The sequence below is a fragment of the Pleurodeles waltl genome, unplaced genomic scaffold (assembly GCF_031143425.1).
Source record: "Pleurodeles waltl isolate 20211129_DDA unplaced genomic scaffold, aPleWal1.hap1.20221129 scaffold_91, whole genome shotgun sequence".
Taxonomy (NCBI): Eukaryota; Metazoa; Chordata; class Amphibia; order Caudata; family Salamandridae; genus Pleurodeles; species Pleurodeles waltl.
Window position 1 is genome coordinate 275,790 of NW_027150403.1, and position 25,039 is coordinate 300,828.

Below are 25,039 nucleotides of genomic sequence, written 5' to 3' on the forward strand. Positions count from 1 at the left end.
CCCCCTCCACGCTGCCATCCTTGTACCATGGCGCAAGGATGGCTGCGTTGGCGCTCGGCAGCTAATTTAGAGCTGGCGCAGAGGGAAGCACAGGGGTGCGTTGTATTCTACTAAATACGGCGCTTCCCTGCATTTTGAAAATGACTGAGTGCGAGGCTGCCAAATTTGGCAGAGCGTCTCACTCAGTCATCCTCTTGTAATTATGGGCCAAAAGGTCTAAAGGATAGAGGCGTTTTATGTCATGTTCGATGACGACCATGGAAATGACTCTAGTCATATTGCAGAAGAGAGAACCATGTGCATTTTCTTGCCTTGCGATGTATTCGCCCACTCTCTGCCCTCAACCCTAGGAGCAGGGTCTGAGCAGTGGTGCTTCTGTGCCCTCGCTCGTTGGTGTCCGGGTCCAAATCCCCAACACACCCTTTTTAGCAGAAAACACACAAATTTTACTCAAAATACACAAAGCTTGAAGATTCCTCATTCCACTCAAAGCATTGTTGTGCAAAATATTTTTAGCCTCAGGAGAAAAAAAGGATCACCATGCCTTGGCTTCCTTCCTGCTTGCTTTCAGTGTGCTCTGTGTGATGCTTTCACAGGCTCTGGTTTCAGGCATTTAGGCATCAGATATTTGTCTCTACCCGCAGCTGTGACTTTTCAGTACATCTGAGTGTACGCTTGCTGGCTGACAACGCTGCAATTTTCACACTTACTCCTCGCTTTGCGAGCAACTGCTGATCAAGTATAGAGGCAATCGGGCAAACATATGAGGGGAATTTTGCTCCTTCAGTCAAGCCCTCATGCTTGTTTCTGTAGTGTAGTGGTTATCACGTTTGCCTAACACGCGAAAGGTCCCCGGTTCGAGACCGGGCAGAAACAATGGGCAGTGTCTGCTTTTGTGTTTGCTCCCTAAAAGCTTAGTCTCACTCAGGGATGGCCTTTAAAAACTTGTGACCTGTGTAAAACTTGTATTACTATTGCAGGCCGGTAAAAAGTTATCTGCATCTTTGCGTAGTCGTGCATGTGCCTGGTTTCTTATTCTGTTTTTTACTTTTTTTTTCCTTGGCCATGTTATATTGTGGGGCCTTTAAACCTGTCACCTTGATAGGAACATTGCAAGCGGCAGCATCGACAAGTGCAGACTGAGGAGTCAGACCTAAACACAGACTCAGCTGTCAGGATGGCCGAGTGGTCTAAGGCGGCAGCCTCAAGAGAGCTTGATCTTCAGTTAAGCTAAGCATCCTGGTTTGCTCATGTAGTTGTGGGTTCAAATCGCACTTCTGATAGGTCTATTTTCTGCCCTTAAATCTTCCTCTGCTTGCACAGCCAGCTCCCCACAACACTATCTTTGCAAGCTGCTGTAGCATATGAAAAGAAATCCACCAACCCTCCGGCTGGGCCCTCAATCAGCATTCCATGTATTTCTGGAAGGGGCATCTCAGTCACGCCTTCTGTTAGAGCTGCACCTTATCACTGTAACTACCATGCTGGTTTCTACTTAAGCAGTTGATTCCATCGTTTGAAGTGAGGCTCTCCTGCCACTTTTGGGCAGAGAAGGCACTGCCCCTGCAACAACAACAGGCAGACAAGCTCAACCTGGGTTTCCTGGTTAGGTGGGCGGAGCAGAATGGCAATGGTCCCTCCTTGTGACTTGAAATTAACATGAAGAAGACAGAGAGGCAGCTGGGAGTAGGCAGTACCCATGCACCCCTGAACACTGTCTTGCGATTTTCACCCAATTCTGAAATGAGTCGGGAGGAAAGGAGGTGATTTTCCTATCGAAGGCCATTCTGGGAATTCAGCCACCCCGCGTCTCCCAGGTGAGTGTTTCAGGCCTGTGAGGCACTCATATAAATCTCGCCTGATCGAGCCCTGAGCGAGCAAGTGTGCTTGAATACAAGAGGCATGCTCCTCTGGCTCAGGTGCAAGAGATGGCAGGCCCTTCAGTGCTTCTGGTCTGGAAGTCTACGGTGCAAGGGCCCAGGTCCTGCGGAGGCGTACAACTACCAGAAAGGGTCTGCTTTTCTCATCAGCGCCACAGTTCAGCTTGCTAGCATAGGGCTTCTTGACTACCTCTTGCCTTGCTAGAGGCAAAAAAAAAACCCTTGGCACAAAACATCAATTGCTATGGCACGCTTAGAAGGAGAGTCTCCAAGTGGCCCTGCTTTTTCACAAAGACACTTCAGAAGATGTTTGAAAGGCTTTTGCAGCAGCAGGCTCGTTGGTCTAGGGGTATGATTCTCGCTTTGGGTGTGAGAGGTCCCGGGTTCAAATCCCGGACGAGCCCGTGCCTTCATAGGTTCGATCTGTTTTTAAACAGGAGTATTTCTGCTTTCCACTCTTGTAAGATGCCATGGTGGAATGCATTGCATGCTTTCTACTGGTGTCGAGGCAGTTCGGCATGATGAAGGAGTGCGGGATTTCTTTCTAACTGCTTTTTTGTGTTGGAGCAGCACTTCTCGTTGGAACATGAAATGCACAGTGCTTCTCCAAAGTAATTGCAGGGCTGGTTTTGAAATCACCTCTTGGAATGAAAGTGATGCCAGTTCCTTTCTTCCAAAGGAAGAGATCCTGTCAGAAAGGAACAGCTTTGAGCGTCATGAATATTGTCCCTTAGTCCTTGCATTCCAGTCCAAAGCATAGCCACATAAAGAAAGCAGGTGTGTCTGTTTCCAGTGCAGTGGTTCCAGTCCAATGCATAGCCACATGAAGCAAGTAAGCAGGCATGTATGTTTCTGTAGTGTAGTGGTTATCATGTTCGCCTTACACGCGAAAGGTCCCTGGTTCGAGGCCAGGCAGAAACAGCAAGTTGCTGTGCTTTATCACATTATTTGCATTTACCACCTCACCTGACAGGTAAATTGAAATTAAAGAGGCTGTGTCTATCCCTCACCATCGTGAGGTACTACGCTCCAAGGGCATCGGTCTCAACTCACCAAGAGAAGACGATACACCTTACGGCAGTCAGTTGCTCCCTTTTTGACCTTTCCATTGAAGCCTGGGCCTACTGTGGTCAAGCCAGCCAAGGAAGGAAGGTATGAGAGCGAAAATGGCTTTCCTACCTTCACCAAGAACATACACCTTGAGCAAAGAAAGGGCCAGACTTACAAGGCCCTATCGCCACCGGCACATCATCTTTAGTGACGCCCCGGTGGCACTATGTACTGTGCCGTATTTACAAGACGCCGTTCAACCACGTTTTGTGGCTTAACACCACCTTGTAAATACGGCCCGTTCACACGCAGCCCTTTCCCTGGAAGGGGCATGCAATGGGCGTTGCTCTGGGTGGGCCACTGCAACACCATAGCATTTTGATGCTGCTCCAGTTTTACGAGTTTTTGTAAATCTGTGGCAGCGCCAAAATCCAAGCGCCATACAATGGGTGTCGTTATAGTGGAGAAACGAGCAGAAATGTTTTCATTTCTCCTCATTTTTGCTCTTTCTATGTGTGCTGCACGAACATATCGCCACTGAAGATTTCTGTTGTGCAGGAAGGTGTGCCTTCCTGAACAAAAACAATTTCCCCCTCCACGCTGCCATCCTTGTACCATGGCGCAAGGATGGCTGCGTTGGCGCTCGGCAGCTAATTTAGAGCTGGCGCAGAGGGAAGCACAGGGGTGCGTTGTATTCAACTAAATACGGCGCTTCCCTGCATTTTGAAAATGACTGAGTGCGAGGCTGCCAAATTTGGCAGAGCGTCTCACTCAGTCATCCTCTTGTAATTATGGGCCAAAAGGTCTAAAGGATAGAGGCGTTTTATGTCATGTTCGATGACGACCATGGAAATGACTCTAGTCATATTGCAGAAGAGAGAACCATGTGCATTTTCTTGCCTTGCGATGTATTCGCCCACTCTCTGCCCTCAACCCTAGGAGCAGGGTCTGAGCAGTGGTGCTTCTGTGCCCTCGCTCGTTGGTGTCCGGGTCCAAATCCCCAACACACCCTTTTTAGCAGAAAACACACAAATTTTACTCAAAATACACAAAGCTTGAAGATTCCTCATTCCACTCAAAGCATTGTTGTGCAAAATATTTTTAGCCTCAGGAGAAAAAAAGGATCACCATGCCTTGGCTTCCTTCCTGCTTGCTTTCAGTGTGCTCTGTGTGATGCTTTCACAGGCTCTGGTTTCAGGCATTTAGGCATCAGATATTTGTCTCTACCCGCAGCTGTGACTTTTCAGTACATCTGAGTGTACGCTTGCTGGCTGACAACGCTGCAATTTTCACACTTACTCCTCGCTTTGCGAGCAACTGCTGATCAAGTATAGAGGCAATCGGGCAAACATATGAGGGGAATTTTGCTCCTTCTATCAAGCCCTCATGCTTGTTTCTGTAGTGTAGTGGTTATTACGTTCGCCTAGCACGTGAAAGGTCCCCGGTTCGAGACCGGGCAGAAACAATGGGCAGTGTCTGCTTTTGTGTTTGCTCCCTAAAAGCTTAGTCTCACTCAGGGATGGCCTTTAAAAACTTGTGACCTGTGTAAAACTTGTATTACTATTGCAGGCCGGTAAAAAGTTATCTGCATCTTTGCGTAGTCGTGCATGTGCCTGGTTTCTTATTCTGTTTTTTACTTTTTTTTTCCTTGGCCATGTTATATTGTGGGGCCTTTAAACCTGTCACCTTGATAGGAACATTGCAAGCGGCAGCATCGACAAGTGCAGACTGAGGAGTCAGACCTAAACACAGACTCAGCTGTCAGGATGGCCGAGTGGTCTAAGGCGGCAGCCTCAAGAGAGCTTGATCTTCAGTTAAGCTAAGCATCCTGGTTTGCTCATGTAGTTGTGGGTTCAAATCGCACTTCTGATAGGTCTATTTTCTGCCCTTAAATCTTCCTCTGCTTGCACAGCCAGCTCCCCACAACACTATCTTTGCAAGCTGCTGTAGCATATGAAAAGAAATCCACCAACCCTCCGGCTGGGCCCTCAATCAGCATTCCATGTATTTCTGGAAGGGGCATCTCAGTCACGCCTTCTGTTAGAGCTGCACCTTATCACTGTAACTACCATGCTGGTTTCTACTTAAGCAGTTGATTCCATCGTTTGAAGTGAGGCTCTCCTGCCACTTTTGGGCAGAGAAGGCACTGCCCCTGCAACAACAACAGGCAGACAAGCTCAACCTGGGTTTCCTGGTTAGGTGGGCGGAGCAGAATGGCAATGGTCCCTCCTTGTGACTTGAAATTAACATGAAGAAAACAGAGAGGCAGCTGGGAGTAGGCAGTACCCATGCACCTCTGAACACTGTCTTGCGATTTTCACCCAATTCTGAAATGAGTCGGGAGGAAAGGAGGTGATTTTCCTATCGAAGGCCATTCTGGGAATTCAGCCACCCCGCGTCTCCCAGGTGAGTGTTTCAGGCCTGTGAGGCACTCATATAAATCTCGTCTGATCGAGCACTGAGCGAGCAAGTGTGCTTGAATACAAGAGGCGTGCTCCTCTGGCTCAGGCGCAAGAGATGGCAGGCCCTTCAGTGCTTCTGGTCTGGAAGTCTACGGTGCAAGGGCCCAGGTCCTGCGGAGGCGTACGACTACCTGAAAGGGTCTGCTTTTCTCATCAGCGCCACAGTTCAGCTTGCTAGCATAGGGCTTCTTGACTACCTCTTGCCTTGCTAGAGGCAAAAAAAAACCCTTGGCACAAAACATCAATTGCTATGGCACGCTTAGAAGGAGAGTTTCCAAGTGGCCCTGCTTTTTCACAAAGACACTTCAGAAGATGTTTGAAAGGCTTTTGCAGCAGCAGGCTCGTTGGTCTAGGGGTATGATTCTCGCTTTGGGTGTGAGAGGTCCCGGGTTCAAATCCCGGACGAGCCCGTGCCTTCATAGGTTCGATCTGTTTTTAAACAGGAGTATTTCTGCTTTCCACTCTTGTAAGATGCCATGGTGGAATGCATTGCATGCTTTCTACTGGTGTCGAGGCAGTTCGGCATGATGAAGGAGTGCGGGATTTCTTTCTAACTGCTTTTTTGTGTTGGAGCAGCACTTCTCGTTGGAACATGAAATGCACAGTGCTTCTCCAAAGTAATTGCAGGGCTGGTTTTGAAATCACCTCTTGGAATGAAAGTGATCCCAGTTCCTTTCTTCCAAAGGAAGAGATCCTGTCAGAAAGGCTCAGCTTTGAGCGTCATGAATATTGTCCCTTAGTCCTTGCATTCCAGTCCAAAGCATAGCCACATAAAGAAAGCAGGTGTGTCTGTTTCCAGTGCAGTGGTTCCAGTCCAATGCATAGCCACATGAAGCAAGTAAGCAGGCATGTCTGTTTCTGTAGTGTAGTGGTTATCACGTTCGCCTTACACGCGAAAGGTCCCTGGTTCGAGGCCAGGCAGAAACAGCAAGTTGCTGTGCTTTATCACATTATTTGCATTTACCACCTCACCTGACAGGTAAATTGAAATTAAAGAGGCTGTGTCTATCCCTCACCATCGTGAGGTACTACGCTCCAAGGGCATCGGTCTCAACTCACCAAGAGAAGACGATACACCTTACGGCAGTCAGTTGCTCCCTTTTTGACCTTTCCATTGAAGCCTGGGCCTACTGTGGTCAAGCCAGCGAAGGAAGGTATGAGAGCGAAAATGGCTTTCCTACCTTCACCAAGAACATACACCTTGAGCAAAGAAAGGGCCAGACTTACAAGGCCCTATCGCCACCGGCACATCATCTTTAGTGACGCCCCGGTGGCACTATGTACTGTGCCGTATTTACAAGACGCCGTTCAACCACGTTTTGTGGCTTAACACCACCTTGTAAATACGGCCCCTTCACACGCAGCCCTTTCCCTGGAAGGGGCGTGCAATGGGCGTTGCTCTGGGTGGGCCACTGCAACACCATAGCATTTTGATGCTGCTCCAGTTTTACGAGTTTTTGTAAATCTGTGGCAGCGCCAAAATCCAAGCACCATACAATGGGTGTCGTTATAGTGGAGAAACGAGCAGAAATGTTTTCATTTCTCCTCATTTTTGCTCTTTCTATGTGTGCTGCACGAACATATCGCCACTGAATATTTCTGTTGTGCAGGAAGGTGTGCCTTCCTGAACAAAAACAATTTCCCCCTCAACGCAGCCATCCTTGTACCATGGCGCAAGGATGGCTGCGTTGGCGCTCGGCAGCTAATTTAGAGCTGGCGCAGAGGGAAGCACAGGGGTGCGCTGTATTCTACTAAATACGGCGCTTCCCTGCATTTTGAAAATGACTGAGTGCGAGGCTGCCAAATTTGGCAGAGCGTCTCACTCAGTCATCCTCTTGTAATTATGGGCCAAAAGGTCTAAAGGATAGAGGCGTTTTATGTCATGTTCGATGACGACCATGGAAATGACTCTAGTCATATTGCAGAAGAGAGAACCATGTGCATTTTCTTGCCTTGCGATGTATTCGCCCACTCTCTGCCCTCAACCCTAGGAGCAGGGTCTGAGCAGTGGTGCTTCTGTGCCCTCGCTCGTTGGTGTCCGGGTCCAAATCCCCAACACACCCTTTTTAGCAGAAAACACACAAATTTTACTCAAAATACACAAAGCTTGAAGATTCCTCATTCCACTCAAAGCATTGTTGTGCAAAATATTTTTAGCCTCAGGAGAAAAAAAGGATCACAATGCCTTGGCTTCCTTCCTGCTTGCTTTCAGTGTGCTCTGTGTGATGCTTTCACAGGCTCTGGTTTCAGGCATTTAGGCATCAGATATTTGTCTCTACCCGCAGCTGTGACTTTTCAGTACATCTGAGTGTACGCTTGCTGGCTGACAACGCTGCAATTTTCACACTTACTCCTCGCTTTGCGAGCAACTGCTGATCAAGTATAGAGGCAATCGGGCAAACATATGAGGGGAATTTTGCTCCTTCAGTCAAGCCCTCATGCTTGTTTCTGTAGTGTAGTGGTTATCACGTTTGCCTAACACGCGAAAGGTCCCCGGTTCGAGACCGGGCAGAAACAATGGGCAGTGTCTGCTTTTGTGTTTGCTCCCTAAAAGCTTAGTCTCACTCAGGGATGGCCTTTAAAAACTTGTGACCTGTGTAAAACTTGTATTACTATTGCAGGCCGGTAAAAAGTTATCTGCATCTTTGCGTAGTCGTGCATGTGCCTGGTTTCTTATTCTGTTTTTTACTTTTTTTTTCCTTGGCCATGTTATATTGTGGGGCCTTTAAACCTGTCACCTTGATAGGAACATTGCAAGCGGCAGCATCGACAAGTGCAGACTGAGGAGTCAGACCTAAACACAGACTCAGCTGTCAGGATGGCCGAGTGGTCTAAGGCGGCAGCCTCAAGAGAGCTTGATCTTCAGTTAAGCTAAGCATCCTGGTTTGCTCATGTAGTTGTGGGTTCAAATCGCACTTCTGATAGGTCTATTTTCTGCCCTTAAATCTTCCTCTGCTTGCACAGCCAGCTCCCCACAACACTATCTTTGCAAGCTGCTGTAGCATATGAAAAGAAATCCACCAACCCTCCGGCTGGGCCCTCAATCAGCATTCCATGTATTTCTGGAAGGGGCATCTCAGTCACGCCTTCTGTTAGAGCTGCACCTTATCACTGTAACTACCATGCTGGTTTCTACTTAAGCAGTTGATTCCATCGTTTGAAGTGAGGCTCTCCTGCCACTTTTGGGCAGAGAAGGCACTGCCCCTGCAACAACAACAGGCAGACAAGCTCAACCTGGGTTTCCTGGTTAGGTGGGCGGAGCAGAATGGCAATGGTCCCTCCTTGTGACTTGAAATTAACATGAAGAAGACAGAGAGGCAGCTGGGAGTAGGCAGTACCCATGCACCCCTGAACACTGTCTTGCGATTTTCACCCAATTCTGAAATGAGTCGGGAGGAAAGGAGGTGATTTTCCTATCGAAGGCCATTCTGGGAATTCAGCCACCCCGCGTCTCCCAGGTGAGTGTTTCAGGCCTGTGAGGCACTCATATAAATCTCGCCTGATCGAGCCCTGAGCGAGCAAGTGTGCTTGAATACAAGAGGCATGCTCCTCTGGCTCAGGTGCAAGAGATGGCAGGCCCTTCAGTGCTTCTGGTCTGGAAGTCTACGGTGCAAGGGCCCAGGTCCTGCGGAGGCGTACAACTACCAGAAAGGGTCTGCTTTTCTCATCAGCGCCACAGTTCAGCTTGCTAGCATAGGGCTTCTTGACTACCTCTTGCCTTGCTAGAGGCAAAAAAAAAACCCTTGGCACAAAACATCAATTGCTATGGCACGCTTAGAAGGAGAGTCTCCAAGTGGCCCTGCTTTTTCACAAAGACACTTCAGAAGATGTTTGAAAGGCTTTTGCAGCAGCAGGCTCGTTGGTCTAGGGGTAGGATTCTCGCTTTGGGTGTGAGAGGTCCCGGGTTCAAATCCCGGACGAGCCCGTGCCTTCATAGGTTCGATCTGTTTTTAAACAGGAGTATTTCTGCTTTCCACTCTTGTAAGATGCCATGGTGGAATGCATTGCATGCTTTCTACTGGTGTCGAGGCAGTTCGGCATGATGAAGGAGTGCGGGATTTCTTTCTAACTGCTTTTTTGTGTTGGAGTAGCACTTCTCGTTGGAACATGAAATGCACAGTGCTTCTCCAAAGTAATTGCAGGGCTGGTTTTGAAATCACCTCTTGGAATGAAAGTGATCCCAGTTCCTTTCTTCCAAAGGAAGAGATCCTGTCAGAAAGGCTCAGCTTTGAGCGTCATGAATATTGTCCCTTAGTCCTTGCATTCCAGTCCAAAGCATAGCCACATAAAGAAAGCAGGTGTGTCTGTTTCCAGTGCAGTGGTTCCAGTCCAATGCATAGCCACATGAAGCAAGTAAACAGGCATGTATGTTTCTGTAGTGTAGTGGTTATCATGTTTGCCTTACACGCGAAAGGTCCCTGGTTCGAGGCCAGGCAGAAACAGCAAGTTGCTGTGCTTTATCACATTATTTGCATTTACCACCTCACCTGACAGGTAAATTGAAATTAAAGAGGCTGTGTCTATCCCTCACCATCGTGAGGTACTACGCTCCAAGGGCATCGGTCTCAACTCACCAAGAGAAGACGATACACCTTACGGCAGTCAGTTGCTCCCTTTTTGACCTTTCCATTGAAGCCTGGGCCTACTGTGGTCAAGCCAGCCAAGGAAGGAAGGTATGAGAGCGAAAATGGCTTTCCTACCTTCACCAAGAACATACACCTTGAGCAAAGAAAGGGCCAGACTTACAAGGCCCTATCGCAACCGGCACATCATCTTTAGTGACGCCCCGGTGGCACTATGTACTGTGCCGTATTTACAAGACGCCGTTCAACCACGTTTTGTGGCTTAACACCACCTTGTAAATACGGCCCGTTCACACGCAGCCCTTTCCCTGGAAGGGGCATGCAATGGGCGTTGCTCTGGGTGGGCCACTGCAACACCATAGCATTTTGATGCTGCTCCAGTTTTACGAGTTTTTGTAAATCTGTGGCAGCGCCAAAATCCAAGCGCCATACAATGGGTGTCGTTATAGTGGAGAAACGAGCAGAAATGTTTTCATTTCTCCTCATTTTTGCTCTTTCTATGTGTGCTGCACGAACATATCGCCACTGAAGATTTCTGTTGTGCAGGAAGGTGTGCCTTCCTGAACAAAAACAATTTCCCCCTCCACGCTGCCATCCTTGTACCATGGCGCAAGGATGGCTGCGTTGGCGCTCGGCAGCTAATTTAGAGCTGGCGCAGAGGGAAGCACAGGGGTGCGTTGTATTCTACTAAATACGGCGCTTCCCTGCATTTTGAAAATGACTGAGTGCGAGGCTGCCAAATTTGGCAGAGCGTCTAACTCAGTCATCCTCTTGTAATTATGGGCCAAAAGGTCTAAAGGATAGAGGCGTTTTATGTCATGTTCGATGACGACCATGGAAATGACTCTAGTCATATTGCAGAAGAGAGAACCATGTGCATTTTCTTGCCTTGCGATGTATTCGCCCACTCTCTGCCCTCAACCCTAGGAGCAGGGTCTGAGCAGTGGTGCTTCTGTGCCCTCGCTCGTTGGTGTCCGGGTCCAAATCCCCAACACACCCTTTTTAGCAGAAAACACACAAATTTTACTCAAAATACACAAAGCTTGAAGATTCCTCATTCCACTCAAAGCATTGTTGTGCAAAATATTTTTAGCCTCAGGCGAAAAAAAGGATCACCATGCCTTGGCTTCCTTCCTGCTTGCTTTCAGTGTGCTCTGTGTGATGCTTTCACAGGCTCTGGTTTCAGGCATTTAGGCATCAGATATTTGTCTCTACCCGCAGCTGTGACTTTTCAGTACATCTGAGTGTACGCTTGCTGGCTGACAACGCTGCAATTTTCACACTTACTCCTCGCTTTGCGAGCAACTGCTGATCAAGTATAGAGGCAATCGGGCAAACATATGAGGGGAATTTTGCTCCTTCAGTCAAGCCCTCATGCTTGTTTCTGTAGTGTAGTGGTTATTACGTTCGCCTAACACGTGAAAGGTCCCCGGTTCGAGACCGGGCAGAAACAATGGGCAGTGTCTGCTTTTGTGTTTGCTCCCTAAAAGCTTAGTCTCACTCAGGGATGGCCTTTAAAAACTTGTGACCTGTGTAAAACTTGTATTACTATTGCAGGCCGGTAAAAAGTTATCTGCATCTTTGCGTAGTCGTGCATGTGCCTGGTTTCTTATTCTGTTTTTTACTTTTTTTTTCCTTGGCCATGTTATATTGTGGGGCCTTTAAACCTGTCACCTTGATAGGAACATTGCAAGCGGCAGCATCGACAAGTGCAGACTGAGGAGTCAGACCTAAACACAGACTCAGCTGTCAGGATGGCCGAGTGGTCTAAGGCGGCAGCCTCAAGAGAGCTTGATCTTCAGTTAAGCTAAGCATCCTGGTTTGCTCATGTAGTTGTGGGTTCAAATCGCACTTCTGATAGGTCTATTTTCTGCCCTTAAATCTTCCTCTGCTTGCACAGCCAGCTCCCCACAACACTATCTTTGCAAGCTGCTGTAGCATATGAAAAGAAATCCACCAACCCTCCGGCTGGGCCCTCAATCAGCATTCCATGTATTTCTGGAAGGGGCATCTCAGTCACGCCTTCTGTTAGAGCTGCACCTTATCACTGTAACTACCATGCTGGTTTCTACTTAAGCAGTTGATTCCATCGTTTGAAGTGAGGCTCTCCTGCCACTTTTGGGTAGAGAAGGCACTGCCCCTGCAACAACAACAGGCAGACAAGCTCAACCTGGGTTTCCTGGTTAGGTGGGCGGAGCAGAATGGCAATGGTCCCTCCTTGTGACTTGAAATTAACATGAAGAAAACAGAGAGGCAGCTGGGAGTAGGCAGTACCCATGCACCCCTGAACACTGTCTTGCGATTTTCACCCAATTCTGAAATGAGTCGGGAGGAAAGGAGGTGATTTTCCTATCGAAGGCCATTCTGGGAATTCAGCCACCCCGCGTCTCCCAGGTGAGTGTTTCAGGCCTGTGAGGCACTCATATAAATCTCGCCTGATCGAGCACTGAGCGAGCAAGTGTGCTTGAATACAAGAGGCGTGCTCCTCTGGCTCAGGCGCAAGAGATGGCAGGCCCTTCAGTGCTTCTGGTCTGGAAGTCTACGGTGCAAGGGCCCAGGTCCTGCGGAGGCATACAACTACCAGAAAGGGTCTGCTTTTCTCATCAGCGCCACAGTTCAGCTTGCTAGCATAGGGCTTCTTGACTACCTCTTGCCTTGCTAGAGGCAAAAAAAAAACCCTTGGCACAAAACATCAATTGCTATGGCACGCTTAGAAGGAGAGTCTCCAAGTGGCCCTGCTTTTTCACAAAGACACTTCAGAAGATGTTTGAAAGGCTTTTGCAGCAGCAGGCTCGTTGGTCTAGGGGTATGATTCTCGCTTTGGGTGTGAGAGGTTCCGGGTTCAAATCCCGGACGAGCCCGTGCCTTCATAGGTTCGATCTGTTTTTAAACAGGAGTATTTCTGCTTTCCACTCTTGTAAGATGCCATGGTGGAATGCATTGCATGCTTTCTACTGGTGTCGAGGCAGTTCGGCATGATGAAGGAGTGCGGGATTTCTTTCTAACTGCTTTTTTGTGTTGGAGCAGCACTTCTCGTTGGAACATGAAATGCACAGTGCTTCTCCAAAGTAATTGCAGGGCTGGTTTTGAAATCACCTCTTGGAATGAAAGTGATCCCAGTTCCTTTCTTCCAAAGGAAGAGATCCTGTCAGAAAGGCTCAGCTTTGAGCGTCATGAATATTGTCCCTTAGTCCTTGCATTCCAGTCCAAAGCATAGCCACATAAAGAAAGCAGGTGTGTCTGTTTCCAGTGCAGTGGTTCCAGTCCAATGCATAGCCACATGAAGCAAGTAAGCAGGCATGTCTGTTTCTGTAGTGTAGTGGTTATCACGTTCGCCTTACACGCGAAAGGTCCCTGGTTCGAGGCCAGGCAGAAACAGCAAGTTGCTGTGCTTTATCACATTATTTGCATTTACCACCTCACCTGACAGGTAAATTGAAATTAAAGAGGCTGTGTCTATCCCTCACCATCGTGAGGTACTACGCTCCAAGGGCATCGGTCTCAACTCACCAAGAGAAGACGATACACCTTACGGCAGTCAGTTGCTCCCTTTTTGACCTTTCCATTGAAGCCTGGGCCTACTGTGGTCAAGCCAGCGAAGGAAGGTATGAGAGCGAAAATGGCTTTCCTACCTTCACCAAGAACATACACCTTGAGCAAAGAAAGGGCCAGACTTACAAGGCCCTATCGCCACCGGCACATCATCTTTAGTGACGCCCCGGTGGCACTATGTACTGTGCCGTATTTACAAGACGCCGTTCAACCACGTTTTGTGGCTTAACACCACCTTGTAAATACGGCCCCTTCACACGCAGCCCTTTCCCTGGAAGGGGCGTGCAATGGGCGTTGCTCTGGGTGGGCCACTGCAACACCATAGCATTTTGATGCTGCTCCAGTTTTACGAGTTTTTGTAAATCTGTGGCAGCGCCAAAATCCAAGCACCATACAATGGGTGTCGTTATAGTGGAGAAACGAGCAGAAATGTTTTCATTTCTCCTCATTTTTGCTCTTTCTATGTGTGCTGCACAAACATATCGCCACTGAATATTTCTGTTGTGCAGGAAGGTGTGCCTTCCTGAACAAAAACAATTTCCCCCTCAACGCAGCCATCCTTGTACCATGGCGCAAGGATGGCTGCGTTGGCGCTCGGCAGCTAATTTAGAGCTGGCGCAGAGGGAAGCACAGGGGTGCGCTGTATTCTACTAAATACGGCGCTTCCCTGCATTTTGAAAATGACTGAGTGCGAGGCTGCCAAATTTGGCAGAGCGTCTCACTCAGTCATCCTCTTGTAATTATGGGCCAAAAGGTCTAAAGGATAGAGGCGTTTTATGTCATGTTCGATGACGACCATGGAAATGACTCTAGTCATATTGCAGAAGAGAGAACCATGTGCATTTTCTTGCCTTGCGATGTATTCGCCCACTCTCTGCCCTCAACCCTAGGAGCAGGGTCTGAGCAGTGGTGCTTCTGTGCCCTCGCTCGTTGGTGTCCGGGTCCAAATCCCCAACACACCCTTTTTAGCAGAAAACACACAAATTTTACTCAAAATACACAAAGCTTGAAGATTCCTCATTCCACTCAAAGCATTGTTGTGCAAAATATTTTTAGCCTCAGGAGAAAAAAAGGATCACAATGCCTTGGCTTCCTTCCTGCTTGCTTTCAGTGTGCTCTGTGTGATGCTTTCACAGGCTCTGGTTTCAGGCATTTAGGCATCAGATATTTGTCTCTACCCGCAGCTGTGACTTTTCAGTACATCTGAGTGTACGCTTGCTGGCTGACAACGCTGCAATTTTCACACTTACTCCTCGCTTTGCGAGCAACTGCTGATCAAGTATAGAGGCAATCGGGCAAACATATGAGGGGAATTTTGCTCCTTCAGTCAAGCCCTCTTGCTTGTTTCTGTAGTGTAGTGGTTATCACGTTCGCCTAACACGCGAAAGGTCCCCGGTTCGAGACTGGGCAGAAACAATGGGTAGTGTACGCTTTTGTGTTTGCTCCCTAAAAGCTTAGTCTCACTCAGGCATGGCCTTTAAAAACTTGTGACCTGTGTAAAACTTGTATTACTATTGCAGGCCGGTAAAAAGTTATCTGCATCTTTGCGTAGTCGTGCATGTGCCTGGTTTCTTATTCTGTTTTTTACTTTTTTTTTTCTTGGCCATGTTATATTGTGGGGCCTTTAAACCTGTCACCTTGATAGGAACATTGCAAGCGGCAGCATCGACAAGTGCAGACTGAGGAGTCAGACCTAAACACAGACTCAGCTGTCAGGATGGCCGAGTGGTCTAAGGCGGCAGCCTCAAGAGAGCTTGATCTTCAGTTAAGCTAAGCATCCTGGTTTGCTCATGTAGTTGTGGGTTCAAATCGCACTTCTGATAGGTCTATTTTCTGCCCTTAAATCTTCCTCTGCTTGCACAGCCAGCTCCCCACAACACTATCTTTGCAAGCTGCTGTAGCATATGAAAAGAAATCCACCAACCCTCCGGCTGGGCCCTCAATCAGCATTCCATGTATTTCTGGAAGGGGCATCTCAGTCACGCCTTCTGTTAGAGCTGCACCTTATCACTGTAACTACCATGCTGGTTTCTACTTAAGCAGTTGATTCCATCGTTTGAAGTGAGGCTCTCCTGCCACTTTTGGGCAGAGAAGGCACTGCCCCTGCAACAACAACAGGCAGACAAGCTCAACCTGGGTTTCCTGGTTAGGTGGGCGGAGCAGAATGGCAATGGTCCCTCCTTGTGACTTGAAATTAACATGAAGAAGACAGAGAGGCAGCTGGGAGTAGGCAGTACCCATGCACCCCTGAACACTGTCTTGCGATTTTCACCCAATTCTGAAATGAGTCGGGAGGAAAGGAGGTGATTTTCCTATCGAGGGCCATTCTGGGAATTCAGCCACCCCGCGTCTCCCAGGTGAGTGTTTCAGGCCTGTGAGGCACTCATATAAATCTCGCCTGATCGAGCACTGAGCGAGCAAGTGTACTTGAATACAAGAGGCATGCTCCTCTGGCTCAGGCGCAAGAGATGGCAGGCCCTTCAGTGCTTCTGGTCTGGAAGTCTACGGTGCAAGGGCCCAGGTCCTGCGGAGGCGTACAACTACCAGAAAGGGTCTGCTTTTCTCATCAGCGCCACAGTTCAGCTTGCTAGCATAGGGCTTCTTGACTACCTCTTGCCTTGCTAGAGGCAAAAAAAAAACCCTTGGCACAAAACATCAATTGCTATGGCACGCTTAGAAGGAGAGTCTCCAAGTGGCCCTGCTTTTTCACAAAGACACTTCAGAAGATGTTTGAAAGGCTTTTGCTGCAGCAGGCTCGTTGGTCTAGGGGTATGATTCTTGCTTTGGGTGTGAGAGGTCCCGGGTTCAAATCCCAGACGAGCCTGTACCTTCATAGGTTCGATCTGTTTTTAAACAGGAGTATTTCTGCTTTCCACTCTTGTAAGATGCCATGGTGGAATGCATTGCATGCTTTCTACTGGTGTCGAGGCAGTTCGGCATGATGAAGGAGTGCGGGATTTCTTTCTAACTGCTTTTTTGTGTTGGAGCAGCACTTCTCGTTGGAACATGAAATGCACAGTGCTTCTCCAAAGTAATTGCAGGGCTGGTTTTGAAATCACCTCTTGGAATGAAAGTGATCCCAGTTCCTTTCTTCCAAAGGAAGAGATCCTGTCAGAAAGGCTCAGCTTTGAGCGTCATGAATATTGTCCCTTAGTCCTTGCATTCCAGTCCAAAGCATAGCCACATAAAGAAAGCAGGTGTGTCTGTTTCCAGTGCAGTGGTTCCAGTCCAATGCATAGCCACATGAAGCAAGTAAGCAGGCATGTCTGTTTCTGTAGTGTAGTGGTTATCACGTTCGCCTTACACGCGAAAGGTCCCTGGTTCGAGGCCAGGCAGAAACAGCAAGTTGCTGTGCTTTATCACATTATTTGCATTTACCACCTCACCTGACAGGTAAATTGAAATTAAAGAGGCTGTGTCTATCCCTCACCATCGTGAGGTACTATGCTCCAAGGGCATCGGTCTCAACTCACCAAGAGAAGACGAAACACCTTACGGCAGTCAGTTGCTCCCTTTTTGACCTTTCCATTGAAGCCTGGGCCTACTGTGGTCAAGCCAGCGAAGGAAGGTATGAGAGCGAAAATGGCTTTCCTACCTTCACCAAGAACATACACCTTGAGCAAAGAAAGGGCCAGACTTACAAGGCCCTATCGCCACCGGCACATCATCTTTAGTGACGCCCCGGTGGCACTATGTACTGTGCCGTATTTACAAGACGCCGTTCAACCACGTTTTGTGGCTTAACACCACCTTGTAAATACGGCCCCTTCACACGCAGCCCTTTCCCTGGAAGGGGCGTGCAATGGGCGTTGCTCTGGGTGGGCCACTGCAACACCATAGCATTTTGATGCTGCTCCAGTTTTACGAGTTTTTGTAAATCTGTGGCAGCGCCAAAATCCAAGCGCCATACAATGGGTGTCGTTATAGTGGAGAAACGAGCAGAAATGTTTTCATTTCTCCTCATTTTTGCTCTTTCTATGTGTGCTGCACGAACATATCGCCACTGAAGATTTCTGTTGTGCAGGAAGGTGTGCCTTCCTGAACAAAAACAATTTCCCCCTCAACGCAGCCATCCTTGTACCATGGCGCAAGGATGGCTGCGTTGGCGCTCGGCAGCTAATTTAGAGCTGGCGCAGAGGGAAGCACAGGGGTGCGCTGTATTCTACTAAATACGGCGCTTCCCTGCATTTTGAAAATGACTGAGTGCGAGGCTGCCAAATTTGGCAGAGCGTCTCACTCAGTCATCCTCTTGTAATTATGGGCCAAAAGGTCTAAAGGATAGAGGCGTTTTATGTCATGTTCGATGACGACCATGGAAATGACTCTAGTCATATTGCAGAAGAGAGAACCATGTGCATTTTCTTGCCTTGCGATGTATTCGCCCACTCTCTGCCCTCAACCCTAGGAGCAGGGTCTGAGCAGTGGTGCTTCTGTGCCCTCGCTCGTTGGTGTCCGGGTCCAAATCCCCAACACACCCTTTTTAGCAGAAAACACACAAATGTTACTCAAAATACACAAAGCTTGAAGATTCCTCATTCCACTCAAAGCATTGTTGTGCAAAATATTTTTAGCCTCAGGAGAAAAAAAGGATCACAATGCCTTGGCTTCCTTCCTGCTTGCTTTCAGTGTGCTCTGTGTGATGCTTTCACAGGCTCTGGTTTCAGGCATTTAGGCATCAGATATTTGTCTCTACCCGCAGCTGTGACTTTTCAGTACATCTGAGTGTACGCTTGTTGGCTGACAACGCTGCAATTTTCACACTTACTCCTCGCTTTGCGAGCAACTGCTGATCAAGTATAGAGGCAATCGGGCAAACATATGAGGGGAATTTTGCTCCTTCAGTCAAGCCCTCTTGCTTGTTTCTGTAGTGTAGTGGTTATCACGTTCGCCTAACACGCGAAAGGTCCCCGGTTCGAGACCGGGCAGAAACAATGGGTAGTGTACGCTTTTGTGTTTGCTCCCTAAAAGCTTAGTCTCACTCAGGCATGGCCTTTAAAAACTTGTGACCTGTGTAAAACTTGTATTACTATTGCAGGCCGGTAAAAAGTTATCTGCATCTTTGCGTAGTCGTGCATGTGCCTGGTTTCTTATTCTGTTTTTTACTTTTTTTTTTCTTGGCCATGTTATATTGTGGGGCCTTTAAACCTGTTACCTTGATAGGAACATTGCAAGCGGCAGCATCGACAAGTGCAGACTGAGGAGTCAGACCTAAACACAGACTCAGCTGTCAGGATGGCCGAGTGGTCTAAGGCGGCAGCCTCAAGAGAGCTTGATCTTCAGTTAAGCTAAGCATCCTGGTTTGCTCATGTAGTTGTGGGTTCAAATCGCACTTCTGATAGGTCTATTTTCTGCCCTTAAATCTTCCTCTGCTTGCACAGCCAGCTCCCCACAACACTATCTTTGCAAGCTGCTGTAGCATATGAAAAGAAATCCACCAACCCTCCGGCTGGGCCCTCAATCAGCATTCCATGTATTTCTGGAAGGGGCATCTCAGTCACGCCTTCTGTTAGAGCTGCACCTTATCACTGTAACTACCATGCTGGTTTCTACTTAAGCAGTTGATTCCATCGTTTGAAGTGAGGCTCTCCTGCCACTTTTGGGCAGAGAAGGCACTGCCCCTGCAACAACAACAGGCAGACAAGCTCAACCTGGGTTTCCTGGTTAGGTGGGCGGAGCAGAATGGCAATGGTCCCTCCTTGTGACTTGAAATTAACATGAAGAAGACAGAGAGGCAGCTGGGAGTAGGCAGTACCCATGCACCCCTGAACACTGTCTTGCGATTTTCACCCAATTCTGAAATGAGTCGGGAGGAAAGGAGGTGATTTTCCTATCGAAGGCCATTCTGGGAATTCAGCCACCCCGCGTCTCCCAGGTGAGTGTTTCAGGCCTGTGAGGCACTCATATAAATCTCGCCTGATCGAGCACTGAGCGAGCAAGTGTACTTGAATACAAGAGGCGTGCTCCTCTGGCTCAGGCGCAAGAGATGGCAGGCCCTTCAGTGCTTCTGGTCTGGAAGTCTACGGTGCAAGGGCCCAGGTCCTGCGGAGGCGTACAACTACCAGAAAGGGTCTGCTTTTCTCATCAGCGCCACAGTTCAGCTTGCTAGCATAGGGCTTCTTGACTACCTCTTGCCTTGCTAGAGGCAAAAAAAAAACCCTTGGCACAAAACATCAATTGCTATGGCACGCTTAGAAGGAGAGTCTCCAAGTGGCCCTGCTTTTTCACAAAGACACTTCAGAAGATGTTTGAAAGGCTTTTGCAGCAGCAGGCTCGTTGGTCTAGGGGTATGACTCTTGCTTTGGGTGTGAGAGGTCCCGGGTTCAAATCCCGGACGAGCCCGTGCCTTCATAGGTTCGATCTGTTTTTAAACAGGAGTATTTCTGCTTTCCACTCTTGTAAGATGCCATGGTGGAATGCATTGCATGCTTTCTACTGGTGTCGAGGCAGTTCGGCATGATGAAGGAGTGCGGGATTTCTTTCTAACTGCTTTTTTGTGTTGGAGCAGCACTTCTCGTTGGAACATGAAATGCACAGTGCTTCTCCAAAGTAATTGCAGGGCTGGTTTTGAAATCACCTCTTGGAATGAAAGTGATCCCAGTTCCTTTCTTCCAAAGGAAGAGATCCTGTCAGAAAGGCTCAGCTTTGAGCGTCATGAATATTGTCCCTTAGTCCTTGCATTCCAGTCCAAAGCATAGCCACATAAAGAAAGCAGGTGTGTCTGTTTCCAGTGCAGTGGTTCCAGTCCAATGCATAGCCACATGAAGCAAGTAAGCAGGCATGTCTGTTTCTGTAGTGTAGTGGTTATCACGTTCGCCTTACACGCGAAAGGTCCCTGGTTCGAGGCCAGGCAGAAACAGCAAGTTGCTGTGCTTTATCACATTATTTGCATTTACCACCTCACCTGACAGGTAAATTGAAATTAAAGAGGCTGTGTCTATCCCTCACCATCGTGAGGTACTACGCTCCAAGGGCATCGGTCTCAACTCACCAAGAGAAGACGATACACCTTACGGCAGTCAGTTGCTCCCTTTTTGACCTTTCCATTGAAGCCTGGGCCTACTGTGGTCAAGCCAGCGAAGGAAGGTATGAGAGCGAAAATGGCTTTCCTACCTTCACCAAGAACATACACCTTGAGCAAAGAAAGGGCCAGACTTACAAGGCCCTATCGCCACCGGCACATCATCTTTAGTGACGCCCCGGTGGCACTATGTACTGTGCCGTATTTACAAGACGCCGTTCAACCACGTTTTGTGGCTTAACACCACCTTGTAAATACGGCCCCTTCACACGCAGCCCTTTCCCTGGAAGGGGCGTGCAATGGGCGTTGCTCTGGGTGGGCCACTGCAACACCATAGCATTTTGATGCTGCTCCAGTTTTACGAGTTTTTGTAAATCTGTGGCAGCGCCAAAATCCAAGCACCATACAATGGGTGTCGTTATAGTGGAGAAACGAGCAGAAATGTTTTCATTTCTCCTCATTTTTGCTCTTTCTATGTGTGCTGCACGAACATATCGCCACTGAATATTTCTGTTGTGCAGGAAGGTGTGCCTTCCTGAACAAAAACAATTTCCCCCTCAACGCAGCCATCCTTGTACCATGGCGCAAGGATGGCTGCGTTGGCGCTCGGCAGCTAATTTAGAGCTGGCGCAGAGGGAAGCACAGGGGTGCGCTGTATTCTACTAAATACGGCGCTTCCCTGCATTTTGAAAATGACTGAGTGCGAGGCTGCCAAATTTGGCAGAGCGTCTCACTCAGTCATCCTCTTGTAATTATGGGCCAAAAGGTCTAAAGGATAGAGGCGTTTTATGTCATGTTCGATGACGACCATGGAAATGACTCTAGTCATATTGCAGAAGAGAGAACCATGTGCATTTTCTTGCCTTGCGATGTATTCGCCCACTCTCTGCCCTCAACCCTAGGAGCAGGGTCTGAGCAGTGGTGCTTCTGTGCCCTCGCTCGTTGGTGTCCGGGTCCAAATCCCCAACACACCCTTTTTAGCAGAAAACACACAAATTTTACTCAAAATACACAAAGCTTGAAGATTCCTCATTCCACTCAAAGCATTGTTGTGCAAAATATTTTTAGCCTCAGGAGAAAAAAAGGATCACAATGCCTTGGCTTCCTTCCTGCTTGCTTTCAGTGTGCTCTGTGTGATGCTTTCACAGGCTCTGGTTTCAGGCATTTAGGCATCAGATATTTGTCTCTACCCGCAGCTGTGACTTTTCAGTACATCTGAGTGTACGCTTGCTGGCTGACAACGCTGCAATTTTCACACTTACTCCTCGCTTTGCGAGCAACTGCTGATCAAGTATAGAGGCAATCGGGCAAACATATGAGGGGAATTTTGCTCCTTCAGTCAAGCCCTCTTGCTTGTTTCTGTAGTGTAGTGGTTATCACGTTCGCCTAACACGCGAAAGGTCCCCGGTTCGAGACCGGGCAGAAACAATGGGTAGTGTACGCTTTTGTGTTTGCTCCCTAAAAGCTTAGTCTCACTCAGGCATGGCCTTTAAAAACTTGTGACCTCTGTAAAACTTGTATTACTATTGCAGGCCGGTAAAAAGTTATCTGCATCTTTGCGTAGTCGTGCATGTGCCTGGTTTCTTATTCTGTTTTTTTCTTTTTTTTTTCTTGGCCATGTTATATTGTGGGGCCTTTAAACCTGTCACCTTGATAGGAACATTGCAAGCGGCAGCATCGACAAGTGCAGACTGAGGAGTCAGACCTAAACACAGACTCAGCTGTCAGGATGGCCGAGTGGTCTAAGGCGGCAGCCTCAAGAGAGCTTGATCTTCAGTTAAGCTAAGCATCCTGGTTTGCTCATGTAGTTGTGGGTTCAAATCGCACTTCTGATAGGTCTATTTTCTGCCCTTAAATCTTCCTCTGCTTGCACAGCCAGCTCCCCACAACACTATCTTTGCAAGCTGCTGTAGCATATGAAAAGAAATCCACCAACCCTCCGGCTGGGCCCTCAATCAGCATTCCATGTATTTCTGGAAGGGGCATCTCAGTCACGCCTTCTGTTAGAGCTGCACCTTATCACTGTAACTACCATGCTGGTTTCTACTTAAGCAGTTGATTCCATCGTTTGAAGTGAGGCTCTCCTGCCACTTTTGGGCAGAGAAGGCACTGCCCCTGCAACAACAACAGGCAGACAAGCTCAACCTGGGTTTCCTGGTTAGGTGGGCGGAGCAGAATGGCAATGGTCCCTCCTTGTGACTTGAAATTAACATGAAGAAGACAGAGAGGCAGCTGGGAGTAGGCAGTACCCATGCACCCCTGAACACTGTCTTGCGATTTTCACCCAATTCTGAAATGAGTCGGGAGGAAAGGAGGTGATTTTCCTATCGAAGGCCATTCTGGGAATTCAGCCACCCCGCGTCTCCCAGGTGAGTGTTTCAGGCCTGTGAGGCACTCAAATAAATCTCGCCTGATCGAGCACTGAGCGAGCAAGTGTACTTGAATACAAGAGGCATGCTCCTCTGGCTCAGGCGCAAGAGATGGCAGGCCCTTCAGTGCTTCTGGTCTGGAAGTCTACGGTGCAAGGGCCCAGGTCCTGCGGAGGCGTACAACTACCAGAAAGGGTCTGCTTTTCTCATCAGCGCCACAGTTCAGCTTGCTAGCATAGGGCTTCTTGACTACCTCTTGCCTTGCTAGAGGCAAAAAAAAAACCCTTGGCACAAAACATCAATTGCTATGGCACGCTTAGAAGGAGAGTCTCCAAGTGGCCCTGCTTTTTCACAAAGACACTTCAGAAGATGTTTGAAAGGCTTTTGCAGCAACAGGCTCGTTGGTCTAGGGGTATGATTCTCGCTTTGGGTGTGAGAGGTCCCGGGTTCAAATCCCAGACGAGCCTGTGCCTTCATAGGTTCGATCTGTTTTTAAACAGGAGTATTTCTGCTTTCCACTCTTGTAAGATGCCATGGTGGAATGCATTGCATGCTTTCTACTGGTGTCGAGGCAGTTCGGCATGATGAAGGAGTGCGGGATTTCTTTCTAACTGCTTTTTTGTGTTGGAGCAGCACTTCTCGTTGGAACATGAAATGCACAGTGCTTCTCCAAAGTAATTGCAGGGCTGGTTTTGAAATCACCTCTTGGAATGAAAGTGATCCCAGTTCCTTTCTTCCAAAGGAAGAGATCCTGTCAGAAAGGCTCAGCTTTGAGCGTCATGAATATTGTCCCTTAGTCCTTGCATTCCTGTCCAAAGCATAGCCACATAAAGAAAGCAGGTGTGTCTGTTTCCAGTGCAGTGGTTCCAGTCCAATGCATAGCCACATGAAGCAAGTAAGCAGGCATGTCTGTTTCTGTAGTGTAGTGGTTATCACGTTCGCCTTACACGCGAAAGGTCCCTGGTTCGAGGCCAGGCAGAAACAGCAAGTTGCTGTGCTTTATCACATTATTTGCATTTACCACCTCACCTGACAGGTAAATTGAAATTAAAGAGGCTGTGTCTATCCCTCACCATCGTGAGGTACTATGCTCCAAGGGCATCGGTCTCAACTCACCAAGAGAAGACGATACACCTTACGGCAGTCAGTTGCTCCCTTTTTGACCTTTCCATTGAAGCCTGGGCCTACTGTGGTCAAGCCAGCGAAGGAAGGTATGAGAGCGAAAATGGCTTTCCTACCTTCACCAAGAACATACACCTTGAGCAAAGAAAGGGCCAGACTTACAAGGCCCTATCGCCACCGGCACATCATCTTTAGTGACGCCCCGGTGGCACTATGTACTGTGCCGTATTTACAAGACGCCGTTCAACCACGTTTTGTGGCTTAACACCACCTTGTAAATACGGCCCCTTCACACGCAGCCCTTTCCCTGGAAGGGGCGTGCAATGGGCGTTGCTCTGGGTGGGCCACTGCAACACCATAGCATTTTGATGCTGCTCCAGTTTTACGAGTTTTTGTAAATCTGTGGCAGCGCCAAAATCCAAGCGCCATACAATGGGTGTCGTTATAGTGGAGAAACGAGCAGAAATGTTTTCATTTCTCCTCATTTTTGCTCTTTCTATGTGTGCTGCACGAACATATCGCCACTGAAGATTTCTGTTGTGCAGGAAGGTGTGCCTTCCTGAACAAAAACAATTTCCCCCTCAACGCAGCCATCCTTGTACCATGGCGCAAGGATGGCTGCGTTGGCGCTCGGCAGCTAATTTAGAGCTGGCGCAGAGGGAAGCACAGGGGTGCGCTGTATTCTACTAAATACGGCGCTTCCCTGCATTTTGAAAATGACTGAGTGCGAGGCTGCCAAATTTGGCAGAGCGTCTCACTCAGTCATCCTCTTGTAATTATGGGCCAAAAGGTCTAAAGGATAGAGGCGTTTTATGTCATGTTCGATGACGACCATGGAAATGACTCTAGTCATATTGCAGAAGAGAGAACCATGTGCATTTTCTTGCCTTGCGATGTATTCGCCCACTCTCTGCCCTCAACCCTAGGAGCAGGGTCTGAGCAGTGGTGCTTCTGTGCCCTCGCTCGTTGGTGTCCGGGTCCAAATCCCCAACACACCCTTTTT

At 48.3% G+C, this 25,039-nt stretch overlaps 18 non-coding genes across 18 annotated transcripts; all 18 read left to right on the plus strand.

Moving 5' to 3' along the window:
• The first annotated feature begins 803 nt into the window (after positions 1-803).
• TRNAV-AAC (transfer RNA valine (anticodon AAC)) lies at positions 804-876 on the plus strand. Its single transcript has one exon. It is a non-coding gene; the product is annotated as a tRNA-Val (tRNA).
• A 1,336-nt stretch (positions 877-2,212) lies between these two features.
• On the plus strand, positions 2,213-2,284 carry TRNAP-UGG (transfer RNA proline (anticodon UGG)). Its single transcript has one exon. It is a non-coding gene; the product is annotated as a tRNA-Pro (tRNA).
• A 444-nt stretch (positions 2,285-2,728) lies between these two features.
• TRNAV-UAC (transfer RNA valine (anticodon UAC)) lies at positions 2,729-2,801 on the plus strand. Its single transcript has one exon. It is a non-coding gene; the product is annotated as a tRNA-Val (tRNA).
• Positions 2,802-5,730: 2,929 nt separating this feature from the next.
• TRNAP-UGG (transfer RNA proline (anticodon UGG)) lies at positions 5,731-5,802 on the plus strand. The gene has a single exon. It is a non-coding gene; the product is annotated as a tRNA-Pro (tRNA).
• A 444-nt stretch (positions 5,803-6,246) lies between these two features.
• Positions 6,247-6,319, plus strand: TRNAV-UAC (transfer RNA valine (anticodon UAC)). The gene has a single exon. It is a non-coding gene; the product is annotated as a tRNA-Val (tRNA).
• Positions 6,320-7,836: 1,517 nt separating this feature from the next.
• TRNAV-AAC (transfer RNA valine (anticodon AAC)) lies at positions 7,837-7,909 on the plus strand. Its single transcript has one exon. It is a non-coding gene; the product is annotated as a tRNA-Val (tRNA).
• Positions 7,910-9,245: 1,336 nt separating this feature from the next.
• On the plus strand, positions 9,246-9,317 carry TRNAP-UGG (transfer RNA proline (anticodon UGG)). The gene has a single exon. It is a non-coding gene; the product is annotated as a tRNA-Pro (tRNA).
• Positions 9,318-9,761: 444 nt separating this feature from the next.
• TRNAV-UAC (transfer RNA valine (anticodon UAC)) lies at positions 9,762-9,834 on the plus strand. The gene has a single exon. It is a non-coding gene; the product is annotated as a tRNA-Val (tRNA).
• Positions 9,835-12,764: 2,930 nt separating this feature from the next.
• Positions 12,765-12,836, plus strand: TRNAP-UGG (transfer RNA proline (anticodon UGG)). Its single transcript has one exon. It is a non-coding gene; the product is annotated as a tRNA-Pro (tRNA).
• Positions 12,837-13,280: 444 nt separating this feature from the next.
• Positions 13,281-13,353, plus strand: TRNAV-UAC (transfer RNA valine (anticodon UAC)). Its single transcript has one exon. It is a non-coding gene; the product is annotated as a tRNA-Val (tRNA).
• A 1,517-nt stretch (positions 13,354-14,870) lies between these two features.
• Positions 14,871-14,943, plus strand: TRNAV-AAC (transfer RNA valine (anticodon AAC)). The gene has a single exon. It is a non-coding gene; the product is annotated as a tRNA-Val (tRNA).
• Positions 14,944-16,795: 1,852 nt separating this feature from the next.
• Positions 16,796-16,868, plus strand: TRNAV-UAC (transfer RNA valine (anticodon UAC)). The gene has a single exon. It is a non-coding gene; the product is annotated as a tRNA-Val (tRNA).
• Positions 16,869-18,385: 1,517 nt separating this feature from the next.
• On the plus strand, positions 18,386-18,458 carry TRNAV-AAC (transfer RNA valine (anticodon AAC)). The gene has a single exon. It is a non-coding gene; the product is annotated as a tRNA-Val (tRNA).
• Positions 18,459-19,794: 1,336 nt separating this feature from the next.
• Positions 19,795-19,866, plus strand: TRNAP-UGG (transfer RNA proline (anticodon UGG)). The gene has a single exon. It is a non-coding gene; the product is annotated as a tRNA-Pro (tRNA).
• A 444-nt stretch (positions 19,867-20,310) lies between these two features.
• TRNAV-UAC (transfer RNA valine (anticodon UAC)) lies at positions 20,311-20,383 on the plus strand. The gene has a single exon. It is a non-coding gene; the product is annotated as a tRNA-Val (tRNA).
• Positions 20,384-21,900: 1,517 nt separating this feature from the next.
• Positions 21,901-21,973, plus strand: TRNAV-AAC (transfer RNA valine (anticodon AAC)). The gene has a single exon. It is a non-coding gene; the product is annotated as a tRNA-Val (tRNA).
• A 1,336-nt stretch (positions 21,974-23,309) lies between these two features.
• On the plus strand, positions 23,310-23,381 carry TRNAP-UGG (transfer RNA proline (anticodon UGG)). The gene has a single exon. It is a non-coding gene; the product is annotated as a tRNA-Pro (tRNA).
• A 444-nt stretch (positions 23,382-23,825) lies between these two features.
• Positions 23,826-23,898, plus strand: TRNAV-UAC (transfer RNA valine (anticodon UAC)). Its single transcript has one exon. It is a non-coding gene; the product is annotated as a tRNA-Val (tRNA).
• Positions 23,899-25,039: the final 1,141 nt, after the last annotated feature.